The 18796-nt window shown below is 40.2% G+C and overlaps 1 protein-coding gene across 3 annotated transcripts in view; it reads right to left on the bottom strand.

The window, feature by feature from the left end:
* LOC134642907 (serine/threonine-protein kinase D3-like) overlaps positions 1–18796 on the bottom strand; it is a 53905-nt gene that overhangs the window by 21942 nt on the left and 13167 nt on the right. The window lies entirely within an intron of this gene.

Raw genomic sequence — 18796 nt, 5'->3', positions numbered from 1 at the left:
TACATGTTCACCTGACTCCTGTGGTGTGGTGGTTGAGTTACAGACCACATGCCCCCCCAGGTTCCCCTGCTGATCGCTACAACATACAGCCGAATACAGGCTGTATATAAAAGACGGACACATCCACTGTGACATTACCCATTAGTTTGAACAGCAGTTTTGAAGCCTCAATTTTGGTTTTATGTATGCTGGATATGCCATTTTTAATTTTTCACTTGCATGAGGTGAGCACAGTTACTCAATAGGGTGGAGTGCTGATTGATTAGTTAACAAATAATTTTAGCATTTCACCCACTGGTGCTTTTTTTAAGAATCAGTCTGAGGATTTCAGGTATCACCAACTTAGCTTTTGAAACCAGGCATCGTGAATAAGAGTGGCTCTAACAGTGACACTGAAGGACATTACAGTTTACACTGTAGTGACACTAAAGCTTTACTGTCCCTTTAGAAACCAAGTGCCAAAACTGAGAAGGTAAACGTTTTATTCAAGAAGACTTAAAATTAGTGACCGAGACCATGCAGCCATCAGGAAAGTGGTCACTTCATTTTTGATCTCAGTAAAAAGTAAGGTCATTTTGCCCTCACAAGTCTTTTTAAACCAGAGCAGGCGCCCCCTGTTGGCCGATAAATATTGCTAGATTAGCTTAATGGCTTCACTTTACACAGAGCCTTTAGGGCAGCTTTAAGTGGTAACTCGTTTCCAACTAGGAACTAGCTAGCTTTCAAAATAAAGCAATCTAACATATTACACCACTGCCGCCTGCTGCGGCTTTTATCCTGCGGTAGGTTTTTAAAATTATAGCCCGAGGGGAAAACCCATCAAATATGACTGAAGAGGAGGACTCATTCATCATAATCTGTGCGATGAAAGAGATAAATGGATTGTGACTCTTACACATAAACACATATAATAAAGCACTTTTTACACTCAGGCAGGCCACTTCCTGTCTCGTTTGTGGGATTTTGTTCAGAAATTCCTGACTCAGTGTTTAGAACCGTTAGCAGCAACTGGTCTTTCAAAATAAGACCGATTTAAAAAATAAATAAATAAATAATTCAAAATGAGCCTCTTAATATACTTGGGTAATGTGTATGTGTGGGGATACACTGATAGTCGTTAGTGTCTTTATATTTTGTGCCATTCTGAGCACAAGCATGCAAAACAGGAGATCGACAGTGAATAAAGCACCTAAGAAGGTTTTGTTTAAAAGAGAATGAACTTTAAAACTGGTGCAGGAAACCCAGATAATCAGTAAATATGATTTTAGTCCTTGAATATAAATTTAAAGTGTATTAGGAAGAAGAACACCAACATTTATGTCTTTTATTTGAATTGCAAAGTTTCTGTGCTCATTTCTTTTTACAGCCGCGCTGAACTATCTGTAAAAGAGCTGCACCAGCCTGCTGACCTTTGACCCCTTTCAGTGAACTATCATCAGTTTATTCTCACTGCAACAATTTTTCCACTTAGATGGAAGTTTTTTTTGTTAAAATCATGACCTCATCGCCTGTTGTGGTCCGGCTCCTTCCAAAGTCAAAGATTACCTAACCTTTCTGTATGAGGAACAGATGACGAGTGATGAAACAAATTCACAGAAACGCCACACTGGGAAACTACCAGAAGCCCACAGCAGCTGAAATAGGTAGAATTAAATCAAGAATTAGATTTCCTGCTGAAGAGCATGAAGGTTCCTCAGCAGCTACAGCTCCTTTTTCTCTTTTAACAGGAAGTTTACAAATGTTGTGGCGACAGGTCCACGTTTGGGTCACTGTCCATGTCTAATGCAAGGCCGCTTCTCTGTTTAGTTCCCAGACCAAAAAACCCCCCAGAGAAAATCTAATGTTTGAGTCGGTGCTGCTTTGCTTGAGGCACAATGCCTCTGCAGGGGGGAAACAGGCCAATAATCTTTCGTAAAACTTTCTCTCAATACTTGTTATTTGGCATTTAGTCAATATAAGGAAAATGGACTAAATGTATTGCATATTTACATTAATATGCATTTGATCACCATCATAATTAAAGAACATTTGAAAATACATAAAAATACAGTCTGAAAGTTTAAAGTACAATAGCTCAGGCTTCAAGCTGCCCTGAATGCTAGGTTTCAGACGTTCTTTTGTACTTGGCTCTGGATGTCAGTGAGACCGGATCTCCTAAAGGTGGAATTTATGGTTCAGCAGGGAAAACACGTTCGCAGTCTGCTGGCAGTCTGGGGATGACCTGTTTACCTGCAAAGAGCTCCGCAGTCAGTGGAGAAATTAGTTTCATGCTTCTCTTACGCCTGGTGACCGTTATTCAGGCCCCCTTGTCAACCAATCAGCATCAGGCAGACACATACATCATCTGCTTCCAGCAATGCACAGTCTGGACTTTTGAGAACTGTGTGGGTTATAACTTCTCTCTGCTTGTTGGATAAATGGTAACATGCATGCAAACAGACATTTGTGGGACCATGAACTCCTTTCTGATTGGTCATCTTAGGTACAGAAGTCCCACCCACCTGCTGTAAAGGCCTTCTGTTTATGAAGGGTAGCTAATCAGAATAAAACTGGCTGAAAGGGGCTCATTTCAGACCTATATTAGATAAATAGGGATTATTCTGAAGCGTGAATCATGCAAAGCTACCCTAGTAGAGTCCAAGAATGAAAATTAGGAGCTGGAACTAGAAACATACTGGTGATAGTTTGGCCTGTTCCTCCACTTATCATTCAGATGGTGCCTAAAACAAGCGATGAATAAATAAATAAAAATCCTGGTTTTAGCAGTAAACTTAACCACTTCATCTGGCTATTCTTAAAGCCCTGCATTTTAACATTAGTGAGACAGGTCTGTCATTCCAAAGCAGTATTTTTTAAGTTGACAAGCATCATCAGTGTGATGGAGTGTATTTAAATCTATACCTTGGTTGTCTCCTTACCTTGACCACGTGCATTTTATAGAAAGTGAAAGCAAGAGTAAAAACAGAGAACAGAGCAGAAAAAATAAAAGTCCAAGTGAGACACAAACACAAGGACTCGCAGGACCAGCTTGTGCTTGTGTGTTAGTCCTACACAGAGCTACAGTTAGGGCCAGCAATATTTGGACAGAGACAGCGCTTTTTTTTTTTTCTAATTTTGGTTATGTACATTACTTCAATTAATTTAAAAGGAAACAACTCTGTCTGAAGTGCAGACTTTCAGCTTTGATTCAGTGGGATGAAGGAAGAGATTCAAATACATAAAAATGTGAGAAACTAAAGCTTTTTTTTTTGGTCCAAAACTCTTCATTTCAGGGGCTCAAAGTAACTGGACACCGTAACTAACTGAAAATAAAATGTTAATTTCTAATATGTGGTTGAAATCCCTCTGCTGGCAATGACAGCCTGAAGTCTTGAACCCATGGACACCACAATAGCTGGCTGTGGTGATGAGGTTTGTCTCTTTACTGTGGAAATGATTCTGCGATCATCCACCACTGCTGTCATTGGTGGGCGTCCAGGTCTATTTGTGTTTCTGAGTTCATTAGTGCTTTCTTTCTTTCTCGGGATGCACTAAACTAGGAGTGGTTTTTTTCTGTTTTCGCATATTAAGGATGGCTTGTTTCACCTGCATGGAGAGTTCCTTTTTCCTTTGACTGCATGTTGTCTGTTCACAGCAACATCTTCCAAATGCAAGCATCTCACCTCAGATCAGCTCCAGACCTTTTATCTGCTTACGTGATAATGACATAACGAAGGAATTGCCCACACCTGCCCATTAAATAGCCTTTGAGTAAACTGTCCAATTAGCTTTGGTCCATTTAAAAAGAGGGTGGCACATGTAAAGGAGCTGAAACTACTAAACCCTTCATCCCATATACAGTCCTGATCAAAAGTTTAAGACCACCTGAAAAATGGCAAAAAAAAAAAAAATCATATTTTGCATGGTTGGATCTTAACAAGGTTCCAAGTAGAGCTTCAACATGCAACAAGAAGAATGGGAGTGAGACAAAACATTTTTTGAGCATGCAATTTATTGAAAACAACACTTAAACTGAAACAGGCTGTTTTACAGCTGATCAGAAGTTTAGGAACACACCTCCAAAAAACCCATAAACCCTTCAAAGCAGAAATCAAAGTTCCAACCATGAACTCAGTAATGAGTAGCTCCACCGTTTTTTTTTTGGTTTTTTTTTAATCACTTCAAAAATTCGTTGCGGCATGCTTGATGCAAGCGTTTCAAAGAAGCGAGTGGGAACATTTCTCCAAGTTGTGAAGGCTGTCTGGAACTGTTGTCCATTTTTTTTTTTAACTTCCCTTGCCATCCATCCCCAAAGGTTCTCAGTTGGATTTAGATCAGGGGAACACACATTATGGTCCAAAAGAGTGATGTTATTCTCCTGGAGAAAGTCCCTTCTCCTGCAGTCATTGTGTACTGTAGCGTTGTCCTGTTGAAAAACCCAATCGTTACCACAAAGACGAGGGCCCTAAGTCATGAGGGATGCTCTCTGCAACATCTGGACATAGCCAGTGGCCGTATGACGTCCCTGCACCTCCTGAAGCTCCATTGGTCCACTGAAGGAAAAAGCACCCCAGACCATTATGGCGCCCCCTCCGCTGTGGCGCATAGAAAACATCTCAGATGGGATCTGCTTGTCATGCCAGTAACGTTGGAAACTGTCAGGACCATCCAGGTTAAACTTTTTCTCATCAGAAAAAAAAAAAAACCTTTCACACCTTTCAATGTCCCATGTTTGGAGCTCTCTTGCAAAGTCCAAAGACATTTTTTGTTTTTGAAGCCCTTCAGTCTCTTATGCCGTCTGATAGTTATGAGGCTGCAGTCGGCACCACTAACGGCCTTAATTTGGGTTGAGGATTGTCCAGTGTCTTGACGGACAACCAATTGGATCCTCCAGCTCAGTGCTGGTAAAAAATTTGGGGGTTTTCTTGACTTTTTTGTTCCATAACCCTCGGGATCATTTAAGAAATTCCAAATGACTGTCTTACCGAATCCCACCTCAGCAGCGATGGCACGCTGCGAGAGACCCTGCTTATGTAGTTCAACAACCCGACCACGTTCAAAAAGGAAACTTTTTTTGCCTTTGCCATCAGAACATCATGACAGTGTGACCACCTGAGAGAAAATGAAAATTTTTTGCATAGATTTTGCCTTTTAAGGGCAAGTGGTCCTAAACTTTTGATCAGCTGTAAAACACCCTGTTTCAGTTAAAGTGTTGTTTTCAATAAATAGCATGCTCAAAAAATGTTTTGTCTCACTCCCATTTCTTGTTGCATGTTGAAGCTCTACTTGGACCTTGTTCTGACCATGCAAGATATGAGGGGTTTTTTTTGCCATTTTTCAATTGATCTAAAACTTTTGATCAGAACTGTATATGGACCTAGCTGTACTTCTTGTAGAAGGATTTCTACAAGAAAAACAGGAGGATTTCTTTGGCCAGATTTATTTTTTTTAAATTGGGAAATCACCACCAGACAGATCACTCAGCTTGATGGAGTACTAAGATTTGAAGTTTAAATAAGTGCATACTGGCTTAATAAAGACACGCCTATACATTTGTATGAAATCAATAGAAGTTACAAAGAAACACCAATACATGTAAAAATGGAACTTCTCACTACCTCTCACGACTTTCTCCGTTTCCTTTTTGTTATTTTCTGCACAATTCCTGAGAAATAATGACATTAACTTCTCTGCGACACGACATCTATAAGTAAAGACTTCATTTAAAGGAAACATGGCAGTGGTTTTGCAGGTTTTAGTTCCTTAACCATACAGCGTATATACCTCACTGCTGGCCACTTTGATACATGAGGTTTTCCTGCTTTTGAGAGCACAAACTCTACTTAATGGCACCCAGACACTTGAGACTTCACTCACAGCTGGTCCTGCAATAAGTAAAGATGTATATGGTGTTTCTCCTAATTGCCTGTATAGTGTATTTAAAACACTGTAACATGGTTTGTAAAACAAGCAGCAGTGGTTTATGATTTATTGATAACCTAAAACATTTTTAAAACTAACTAATCGGCTCCATCCTTTGATGGTGTTTTTAATTTTCCTTTTTATTTATATCATAATTCAGGCGGGTAAATAAAAGTCCATCTCAAATCTTCTAAGTAACTTGATTAGTGAGGAAATAAGGAGCTAATTCGAAGAGTTTGTGCTCTTGCAGCTTTGTGAAGGGTGTGTGTGTTTTTGTGATAAAGTGTGTGTGCAGTGGATTTGGAGTTCAGCAGCTTCTGCAGCCTGCAGACGGAGCAGGTGGAGCAGCTTCCTGCTGAGCTGAGCAGGATGTTAGCAGCGTGCAGAAAGCATGCAGTGTGGATCCTGCAGGCCGCTGTGACGGCAGGAAACAACCCAACAGGTGACGAGGCACAAGCTGCGTGGATCACGTTAGATGTAACACACACACACACACACACACACACACACACACACACACACACACACACACACACACACACACACACACACACACACACACACACACACACACACACACACACACAAAGTGCATCATGAATTATGGCTGAGGTCTCGTCACTAATACCCTGCAGTCATTAGGCGTGCGGCTACACACTGCCTCTCAAAAAAAGAGAGACGCTGACAGTCAGAAACACGGGAACGGGACGGTCTGATCAGGGACACGATAAACAAAAAAAAAAAAAAGCTGTAGAAACTATTTGGTGTCTGAGTTCTCACAGGAGATGAAACTCAGCTCACGTTGGCCTACTTGTGATGGGCCCATCCTCTGAAAACATTGCAACTCTAAACCTTTTGTGGCTCTTTGTACTTGCTGTCAAAAAATTTCAATTAAAAACTGTTTTTAAACTTGTCTGTTGGAGTCAGGGGCAGTTTATGCCACGATTCAGTTGCTGCAACCACCGAGGCCCTAACTTTGGACAACCAGGGGCACCTCATCCTCAGCAATCCCGTGTAAGCACTTAAAGTTAAAAGGGCAGAGAGGTAAGGAGGCTGAAACCCAAGCAATGACTTAAAAGCAAGCAATAAAATATTAAAAGCAGTTTTAACACTGACAGGATTCTAGTATGAGTGATGTGTGGTCATGCTTTTATGTGCTGGTGGAGAGCTGCAGGGTTTTGGACCATCGAAGGCGATATTTTTTTTCTTCAATGGTCAACCACTCAACTCTGATTAAAGGAAAAAAAACAAGACAAAATAATTTCATTAACTCTGTTATTGATCAGTTATTACTTTCTAAAGTTGAAGCTAAGTAGGTTTGGATTGTGTTATAAGAGCTCTGCTTTGGCTCGTTGTCCAATAGGATGAAATAAAATTGTGTCTAGAGGGCATGGAGGACGATGCTGCAGTCACTCAGCTGGCCTAATGTTGTTTCTTTAATCAGCAGAACAGGTTTCAGTTGCACGTTTATTCTTTAAACATGACAAAACATGCATTAGAATAGACAAAGTGCTCCTCTCTACATCAATATTGATTTAATACATAAAACCAATGAAAAAAAGAACATTTCTGCACATTTATGGCTTTATATGTTTAGTTGTTTTATTGTCATGCAGAAGCACTCCTCCTGCATGATTCACGGTTTTAAATAATCCGTGGTTATCTCACACCGGACAAGTTCATCAACTTAGCTGAAGCAAGCGTAGCCACTATCATGGAAGGTACCAAGCTTTTATTTTGAAATTGCACATCAATGAGGAGTGAGCTGTAGCTCTCACCGTGACAAAAAAGTGTGTCGATTAAATCCATTAAAAACTGAGCAAATATATATGCTAAATTTACAGTTTAGATATAGAAAGCAGAGAAAATCTTTACTATTATAAAAACAATAAGTGAAAAGGTCGTGAACTTCTACTGGGCATGTGTCAGCTGTTCCTCCGTGTCTGCAGTGCTGTTCCTTATTGATTTTGCCACCTGAATACAAGAATATTTGGCCAGATGTTGAATGAGATAGCAGCCCGTGGGCCAGTCTATAAAGGTGGACTCTGACACTATAGAGCATCATCAGCTTGTATTCAAATTGATGACTGCTAACCTAACTATGACAATGGACGCCCCGGGCTGCATGTAAATTTTACCACGGACGTGCACTTCCTGTCCAGCATGTTTTTAAAAAAGACAATTCACAATATAACATGATCAGATACCATCAGCAACATGTCATGCACACTCCCAGCTTTGAAATAATCTCACATCTTCCTCTCCCGTCCTGCCTAAGAATGACGTTTTCACACATTAACGTTTTATTTTCTCCCTGGAAAATACACCAACTCTACTTTTACCTCACAGGCATTAATCATACGTCATATGAAACCATGTTTAATAAGAACTTACTGGAACAGGAGATAGAGGCCCCTTTAATCAAAACGAATGAAGCATTTCAACTTTTTATTTTAATTTTAAAAAAGCTTTCAGAAAATCATCTGGACCAAAGAAACCTCTGAAAGCAGGGCTAAAGCAGGAAGCAGACTGGGTGAGGTCTGAACCAGAAGTGAAAACACTTCAGATCAGCTGCCGTGACGATGCATTTGGTCTCCATCCAATCGTGTTGGATATGGAGCCGTCAGCTGACGTTTGCTCTGAGGTGAGCAGAGAAGCGCACTGAGAGGACCGTTAATGCACCAGAGTGTGAGTTTAATACACACTGATCCTCTCTTTATGGCTAATCCTCCATTAACCGGGTTTACACACACACACACACACACACACACACACACACACACACACACAGTAATTTTCCCTAACTCTTCTCTGATGCTATCACCAAACTCCACAGTCTGATTTTGGTCATTAAGGGTCTCAGAGGTCAAAACCTGCAGGCTCTAAGCTTTAACCTTTGACCTCCAGACAGCACGGTGGAGCCAAAACTCCTGATTTATTAAAGACTATGACACATATGACATAAACCACACGCACAATTTCAAAAGGTGCCTCTAGTCCCATGTGTGCTTTAAGTACAGCAGGTGAAAAAAAAAAAGTTTAATTTTAGCAGGTGTCTAGTACAATATTATTCTGCTTACATTAGCATTAGCGATATCTCCCTGTTAACAGCTTGTTTCCTGCACGTTGGGGTGTTTTAAATGCCAATGGTACTTCTCATGTAGATTGTTTTGTGAGGTTGTGTTTGCACAGTGGCCAACTTTGACGCCGGGTTGGTGCTGTGATGACAAAAGTTGAAGAAAAACTGAAACTTCTGGCTCCCACAGATTTCCCTTACATGCATCTGCTGTTAATAACACCAATATCCAACAGGGAATAAGAGATAAATCCTAGAAGTTGCTAAGTTACTGTGTTACAGCAACCAACACATGACAAGCAACTTAAAAAGCAACTAAGGGAACAAAAAAACCCTCAAATTTCTTCTTTCAGCTGCTCCCTTTATGAGTTGCCACAGCAGACCATCTGCCTCCATTCCACCCTTTCCCAGCATCCTCTTCTGTCACTTCAACCCTCTGCTAGTCCTTCACTACATCCATGAATCTTCTTTTTGGTCTCCCTTCTGCCTACAACCTCCATCTTTAACATCCTTCGTCTCTCCTCTGCACATATCCAAACCTCTCACTCTGAGCTGTCCCCTCTGATTCACTCATCCCTAATCTTGTCCATCCTGGTCACACTTCAGCTTCACCTCCTGTTTTTCCTCCTGAGCCTTTCTGAAAGATTACATTAAAGACCCTCCTTTATATTGAGAGAAAATAAAGGTTTGCCGTGCCAAAAGCCTTGAAGCAAATACAAAAGCTAAAAGAGAAATGTTTCTGCACAAGATATATCTGAACATTACCTAAAAAGAAGACTGTGTTTGAAACCAAAGCATAGAAGGATGACACGCACCTGCACTACGAGCACTTCACTGTGATTGGTTGCTTGTTATAAATGAAGAAACAGAACCTTTAAAAATAATCCTGGTCAATAAAACAGCTGCTTAAGATCATGTTTATGTATCCAATTACATCTCAGTGCTTGAAGAGAGAGGGCTGTGTGTAGAAAAGGCTGTAACTTGATGATGGCCTAAACAGTGTTTTTGTTTAACCCGTTGCTGCTGTCGTCATCTACAGGCAGAAAACTAAATATTGTGTCACCGCCCAGAAACTTCTGGACCAAACAGAAAAAAAAAAGTCACAGCAACTGCTGTTTGTGTCACACCTAGCAGAAGGAGGTGAAAACATTTGGGCCGGCAGCGACGTGAAGAGCACAAACAGATAAAACCGCTGCTGTCTTCCGCTGCTCCAATAAAACTCTCGATCGCGCTTGCCGTGTGCGTGCAATTAGCCTGGAGGGACGGCGGTAAAATGTGCTGATGGGAAACGTGAAGGCAAACAGCTGCGAGTGTTTTCCCCGGCATCCGCTCGTCTCTGTCACCTCGCACAGGAAACAACAGGATGCAGCGCAGAGAGGGCCAAGGTTGTCAGAGCGAGTGAGAGCGAGTGGGAGTTTCATTCATCCACTTGTTAAAAATCAGTGCTCAATGCAAAATATGAAAACAAAACTCACCAAATCGTGGCTGTGCATTAATAAAACAGTGCTTATGTTACCTGAGTGAGGACTGAATCAGTTTAAATGGTATGAAATTGGCTCATGGACAACACTCTGTTCCCTGCGCTCTTTCTGAGACCTTTGAACTCTTTATTATTTGTTTTTTATCCAAAGAGGAGCTCAGGTCAAACTTTCTGCTGCTCGCTTTGAATATCCGGAGGTCACTGCAGGAGACCAAACTGCAATCTTCATAAATTAATCATTAATTCCTTTAATTTAACACCCTCCTGCAGCAGCTGTTTAAGGCCACCTGATTCCCCTGTCTTCCAGTCTAATAACCTCACATAAAAGCTTTGCAGCACCGCGACTGGCACAGCTGGCATGAAATTCATCAGCACATATTACTTTATCCATTTATCTGCTGCTAATAAAGGACAATAACTGCTGATTGAGCTCATCTTTCAGAAGTCTACATCAATGTTGACTGATGGTTAGAGCCACTGATTGGCTGGAAAGATTAAAAATGTAAGATTTTACCGATTACTTTTAAAATCACTGCTTATACTGCTTACTCGTATTCTCACACTCAGATTGCTTTCCCTACAAAGAAACATGTCACAGGGCTTATCTTACATTTGTGTAGTATTATTAAGTTTTTATTTAACCAGGAAAATAGAGTCGTGATTAATAAAGTCCTCTGTTAGTGCCCTGGCCCATAAATTAATTCATTTTCATTGTGGTTTGCAACTCATTGTTTCCTGTTGCAAATGCAGTCAAATCTAAAATCCTGCTCTTTCCTTATTTAATACTTTTGCAAAGCCAATCACTGAGCCCGATTAGCCCCCCTGGTGGGCTACACTTCTGCCCCAACTAATGCTAAAGTGAGCAGCAGTGCTGAGAGATGCATGTTTGAGGTCAATGATTGAGAGGTGAATGTTTGCTTTTGGAGTTTGAACCCTTTAACCCCTCACATCGATCTCACACTTGGGATTTTCCTACCTGTCTTATGTAATTAGTATCTGATGGGAGCAGAGCAGATCTTCACACAGACTCTGAGTCAGGTAAGACTCCCCTCACAGATGTACACCATGTTGAACTCAAAGTTTCCAGAGAGCTGAACTAAATCTGATAATCTGATCCTGGCTGCCAACGATGCACCGATCCAACTTCACCACCTCTGCAATAATACTGCCGTCAATCCTGATCCAATACCAGTGTTAAACTAACAAGCTGCGGGGTGGCGGTCAGCACTGTCAGCTCACAGCAAGAAGGTTCCTGATCTTCCAGCCCCATCCTATTGTTTAATTAACAGTAAAGAAAATGGAGGGATTGATGGGTTCGTCGCTGTGAGGAAGGAACTGGGAAGAACTGTTTTATTGTGAGAAACCAGCTGAATCCGCTCAGGGTGTGCTCACATCAGGCACGGCTGCCTCGTACTGTGCCTGACGATAACTTATAATCCAGTCTGAGTCTCTCTGCTCTCTTTTGCACTCACTTTCTGTTTGACGCACAGACAGGTGCTTTTCAAATGCATGCTTGCAAAACACAGGTTTCGTGATTTTGCATTTTGCACATTAATTGAGGAAGAAGTGGCACACTGTCCTCTCACATATTTACTAATTAGTGATTTCTGCAGAGCCAGCCATCTGTCGAAGAAGTGTAGGACAGCGATCGCACTAATGATTGCTTGAAGAGGTAAGCCAGGCTATGTTTGGCCTAACCGGGGAGGCATGCACATTGGTCAAACCAAGCGATCTTTGACGGCCTATCGCAGTCGGGCATGGCACCAACCACTTGCTGTAACTACGCCTAAGTTCCCTAACTTTGTATAAATTTACTGGATTTACAAATTTACTAGGGCGCTATTTACTAGTTTAAAATGATAGATAAAAAAAGTCCAAGGCAAGAACCATAAACAAACTGGTTTGTAAAGCCGGCTCCTGTGGCTCTCATTCAAGTTTTCTATTTAAATCTTAGCGCTGCAATGTAAACGATTGACAGCGATAAAATTCCACAGTCGTTTTCCAAAGATGCCTAAAGTCAGACCACAACACATCCACTTGCTATCCTGCAGTTTAGAGGACAATGACTACAGCGCAGTCACTGGAGACTAACTTTAAAGCACTTTTGTGTGTGTCAGATTCATTACAACATGAGGAATATGCACACACACACACACACACACACACACACACACACACACACTACAAAAACATCCTCCCTCCTCAGATACCCCCGCGTGTGTTAAACTGACCTCAGCGCTTCCTTTGCATTCATTCAGGAGCAACATGACCACAGTTAAAAGAAAAAAAACAAGGTTTCGACACCAACTCAAAGCCGCCCAGCGCTGAGATTTCACAAACGAGCTTACGCCTTTCAGAGCTGCGACTTTTTACTGATAAAAGTTCACAACTGCAGCAGAAACTCCAGATTTTACAATCTCTTAAAGATAAATGGAAACAGCCAATAGTGTGACCAGATCTGAAAAGAAACGGCAAAATCAAAAACACATCTGCTGAAAAACCACAGAGAAAGAACACAAAACGCTCCCCGAACTCCAGCTAAAGGCAAAAAGACCAGCAGATTCTGCTCTGCGTCTCATTTCAGATCTGAATTATGGAATATGAAGTTGATCACAGAAGATTTTAATGGTTTGTGACCAAAACATCATCAGATAAACCACAGAAGACCAAAGGGTCATGGTGAAAATTTGTCTGTGTTTGCACACTGCCTTTGCAATACTTTTCGTATTGAAGTCTTCCTTTTATACCATGAGAAACAGGAATGTTTGATGAATAATAACCCTCTGTGGGTGAATAATACAGCAGGAGACCGAAAATGTTCAAAGTAACATCCCCCACTGTAATCTTCAGCTCACGAATCTGCTGTAAAAATGTACCTGAGGTGTTACAGCTACTCCACAACAGTAGCCATTATATTAGTTACATGATACTAGGATCGCCTTAATTCTCCGTGGCAGAGATTCAGGGTGCTGGAAACATTCCTTTAGAGATTTTGGGTTCAAATTTGCTGGCCGCACATCCCTGATGTGAATCTCCAGTTCCATCACATCTCAAAGGTGCTCTGTTCGACTGAGATCTGCTGACTGTGGAGGCCGTTTGAGTACAGAGAAGTCATTGTCATGTTAGGGAAATGAGTTTGAGACGGTTTGAGCTTTGTGACATGATGTGTTATCAGAACATGGGCGTGCTGCGGTCATACAAGGATGGATGTGGTCAGCAGCAATACTCAGGTAGGCTGTGGGGTTTACACGATTCTCATTTGGTCCCAAAATATCCAAAGTGTGCCAAAGCAGGAGTGGAACATGGTGTGGTCTTCTGATGCTATAGCCATCTGCTCCAGAGTCTGAAACGTTCTTCTTCTGCAGACCTTGATTGTAATGAGTGGTACTTTGAGTTATTGTTGCCTTCTATGACCTTAAACAGGGAATTTTCTCTTTTTAATATCACTCTCTGTAAACCCAGAGTTGATTATTTGGGAAAGTCCCAGCAGATCTACGGTTTCTGAAATCTCAGACCAGCCCGTCTGATACCAACAACCATTCAAAGTCACTTAAACCACCTCAAGCACCCAGCTCATTAATTAAATAAACTAATATACTGCATTTTATTCTTTAGTAGCTAATCAAAGCCAGTCTGGGTACATTCTGAACATTAACAGTATCATTTTTAGCAGTTTTCTGATACACACAGTCTAACATCTCTCGCATGACTCGCCCTCTGTACTTGAGGCACAAGTACAATACGTTTAATATTACAACATTTTTTTTAACTTCTTCTTTCACTGTGGTTTTTCAGTCATCACTTTTAATGGCCAGGACTTTAATTAAGGAAGCGGCAAGTTTCCCCACTTACGGTGACCTCAGAGATCACGCTGTCAAGCACAGGAAGACATCTGCCTACCAGCGAGCCCACTAACACAGACACCGTTCCAGTACTTCTCACACTAACTTTGGTCATTTGACATTAAAAACTGGACATAAAGCCCCCTTTTTGAGAGCAGCAGACACAGACAAGGTGATCCTTACACATGATGTCATCTCACCTGACAAATTGGATGTAAATGAGCTGCAGATATCCCGATTAGATTCGACATGGTTGCACAGAGCTAAGTAAACATTAAATGCAAACCAATTTCCTTTTTCTGACCACACGACATCGCCCAGACGGAAACAAACCCACTTCCTGGCTCTTATCACAGTGGCAGGTACAATGGAAGCAGGTGAATGAGGTCAGTATCCAGGTCACTCATGTGCTGACATTTAGCAGTTGAATACCAGCGTCGTAATTAGACGCTATTACTGCTGATCATCTGCCATTTTAACAAACTTGCAGGCAGGTGTGTTCACTGCACTTCCTGCAAGACTCAATTCAAGAGAAAAATTACCCAACTTCTTTTATTTCAATTGCAGGCAAAAGCCTGTCATGTATAAAAAACTTCCTGCTGGACACGGAAAAGCTTCTGACAGGTAAATGAGCTCATGCAGAGAGCTGAGAATACATTAACAGATCTGACTACACATTTACAGGCAAAACAATTCTCCTCACACATTTATTACAGATTTTACTACTGTCCTCCAGTGTAAATGCTTCTTTCAACACTTTGCAAACATATGTTTTAATATAAAATGATGTTGAAACCCTTGTGCAGACATTTCGTCTAGCACATCTGGATCAGGGAATGAGACTGGAACATGTGCCGTTTTTCTCACAGACATTCGTCGTTTTCCTCGGGCCAGCGTACAGCTCACCTCGCCAAACTGTAGTCAGAGAGAAGGGTCTTACTTGACTCAGTCCATGCAAAGTGGTGGCAGCTCTGCTCTTATCTATACTAATTACATAAAACAGGTAGGAAAATGCCAAGTGTGAGATCGATGTGAGGGGTTAAAGGTGACGCTCAATCTCCAAAAGCAAACATTCACCTCTCAATCATCGACCTCAAACATTCCTCCTCTCACTCAGTACTATTACTTAGTTTAGCAGTAACTGGAGCAGAAGTGCAGCTCACCAGAGGGGCTAACTGGGCCCAGCGATTGGCCAGGAAAGCACGCAAAACGTGTATACTGCATGTTGTCACAGGAAGCAATGAGTCGCAAATCATACAAATGAGTCAATTAAATTTTTGAAGTTCTCTTCCTTGTTAAATAAAAATGTAATAATACCACATAAATGTAAGATAAGCCCAGTGATACGTTTCTTTGTACTGACGTTCACCTTCAAAGTAAAAGCTGCACCTTTTGCAGCAGCTAAGGTGAACGCTCTCCATTTCCTGTTTGCACTTTGTCCAAGTTTCACTGCTGCTTGCAGAAGAGTTGGCAAAACAAGCCGGCGTCTTCCAATCAAACCAGCGTTGATCAAGATGATCTGCTGTAAGCCAAAACACTCATAAGGACATTTTTAGTGCAGTGCTCTCTGCGCTACTGGAACCCCTAACCAATTGTTTGGGGAACACACACTTTTACATAGATAAAGGTAGTTGCTAGGCCAAAACCTTCAAAATAAGAGTATGCCCGTTGCAATGATGGGGGGAAAAACAAAAAGCGAATACAAAAAAAAAAAAAAAAAAAAAAAAAAAATTATATATATATATATATATATATATATATATATATATATATATATATATATATATATATATATATATATATATATATATATATATATATATATATATATATATATATATATATATATATATATATGACCATAATTTGCGTCTATGTACATGGTCTGTATTTACTGATGCAGGCGTGCATTTCAATTAATAAACAAATGTAGGAAGCATTTAGGTTTTTCGCGTTGATCACACTTTGAAACAAGTATCCCAGCTTAATTTTAAGAAATCTGTCATTAATGGATTTGAATAAATTACAGCACTTAAAGTTTAATGTTAGCTGGTTAATATCTGGCTCTTCACTTACTGTATCTAAGCCAATCTGGCCCTCTGAGGAAAAAAAAAAAAAAAAAATTCTGCCCAATGCAACTCTAAACTGTCCCATCATAAACAATGGCCACTTATCCAGGTCCGGGTCTCCCCGTTCACCTCCTCAAGCTCTTCCAGGGGAAACCAAGGCTTTCCCAAGCCAGCCGAGGGACGCCAACTCTCTAACATGTCCTGTGGCTGCCCTGGGAACTCTTCTCAGTAGACACGTAGAAGCCACCTAAGAGCCATTCTGGTCAAATGGCCGAACGACCTAAACTGGCACTTTCGATATTGAGGAGCAGCAGCTCCACCCTAGTCCCCTTGTGTGTGCCTCAACCTTTGGAGGAGGCCCATTTCCACTGCTCATATTCTGGATCTCATGCTTTCGGTCGCCTCGTGGTCATAACTGAGCACAGGATTTTAGATCAACCAGTAATCGATTAACCACAGTGCAGAAACGGTTATAACTGACTAAAGAACCCAAAATTAAATGACAATCAACAAACAACATTCTTATTAACATTCTTTCTTTCATTAGCTCTGAAACTCAAACCTTTCATTACATCTACAAACAAACTATAAAACAAAAACTATAAGATTGTATACTAAATATAACTATATATTAAATAATTCAATTAATATCAAAAACACGAGGCCTAAAGTCATATTAAGAAAACTGAGTGTGGGGGTTTAGGGCTCACACAAAATACTCGACAGTTCGGAGAAGTTAAAGCATCCCAGGACACAAAATCTAAAGAGACACTCAACAGGATAAATAAAAGATTTTATAACAAACTTTTAGTTTCAGACAGCAGCTGTGTGATAATTGGGATCAGAGTTCAAGCTGGAAACTTTGTGCTTTTCAAGGGATTTTCTTGACTAATGAGACGACAAATGGAGCTCGAAAAGCTAAGCTGGGATTTTCAAAAGTTAAAAAAAAAAAAAAAAAAAAAAAAAAAAAAAGCGTTGCTGTTAATGTGTTTTAATTCAACATCTTACATAAAAGGAAGTAAGTGACAGGATTAAACCTCCTCACATCCACATTTAAAACGTTAAAACTGAACACTTTACTCCTTTAATAGCATTTTTAATCACTAACATTTATAAAATAAATAAATAAATACAATTTTAATATTTTCATTTAATTCAAGTCGAACTATTCATTCCTGGCTTCAGTTTTTTTTGTACTCTAATATAGTGGCTTTGCTTTATTCTCTATTCAAAATAATCCTTATTTTATTTAATTTATATGCTAAGCCTTGGTCCACATTGGCTGCATTTAAACTTCTTATTAAGTTATCTGTACCTTGCTTATTTCTAAGAATTTATAAAATCCTGGAAAAACCTGGAAATGAAACATAAAGGCTTATTTGAAGAGTGTATCAACAGAGAAAGAGCCCAGGCGAAAGTCATTAATGAGCTTCTCACGGGCTCAAACAATGGACCCGTTTCTCTGCAGTTTATTACTGAGACTGGAAAACATTACTGGGATAAAAGGAACTACATTGTGTGAGTCATACTAAACACTGTTGAGTTTGGTTTAGTTCAAAAGAAGTGTGACCACTGATCACCTGTAGTGAGGTCATTGCACAGGCTTCCTGTAAAATTGAGAAGTCAAACTTGTAATTCTTGGTTTTGTGACCTTGCGTGGTCTCAGACGTGCTCGTACGCTGCGACCCTGCTCAGGTCATCTGAATCAGGCCTTCTGGTTACTCGCTGCTCTCCACCAAGACTGGTGAACACACATTTACCATATATGCTCCATGCTGCCTGGCATCATAATCAAGGTTGGCACGTTCCAAACTTTAAACCACATTAAAATAGTTTTTTTTTCTTATTTTATAAATTTTAAGCCAGTTTTCATTTTTTTACAGTTGATTTCATTTTACATTTAATCAATCTTTAATTGATTTAACTTCTGTATTTTTTTAAACCACCCTAGTGTAGCCTTATGACTGCTGTTTATAATTATATTATTTTCTGGATTATGTAGTAACCCGTTTACACTATCTGTATTAACTGCATATGGAGAATGATTGATTTTGATTATGTAAATAATTTATGTACATAAGCCATCTATTCTTATGCACTTGAAACACACCTGGAACTATGGCGTTCCACAGGGTTCTGTAGTGGGGCCCATACTTTTCTTTTTTACCTCATTTAAAAAAAAAAAAAAAAACAACAACAACAAAAAAAAAAAAAAACCTTGGAAATTTAAATTTGTCTGACCCTGTAGAATCATGTGATCCCCTAAAAAACACAAAAACAAAAAAAAATAAAACAGTTTTGGGTGAAGACATTTATCTTGTTGCTGTAGGATATTAGCCTGAGCTCGATCTTTGGCTGCTCTCCTCATCTAATATCTATCAAAAAGGTTTTTAATATGAAAATGGATGTGTGTGTCCGTAGAGCCTCT

This window comes from Pelmatolapia mariae, linkage group LG15, assembly GCF_036321145.2.
Source record: "Pelmatolapia mariae isolate MD_Pm_ZW linkage group LG15, Pm_UMD_F_2, whole genome shotgun sequence".
Classification (NCBI taxonomy): Eukaryota; Metazoa; Chordata; class Actinopteri; order Cichliformes; family Cichlidae; genus Pelmatolapia; species Pelmatolapia mariae.
The sequence above is the reverse complement of the archived record's forward strand: the minus strand, read 5'-3'. Positions and strand labels throughout refer to the sequence as shown.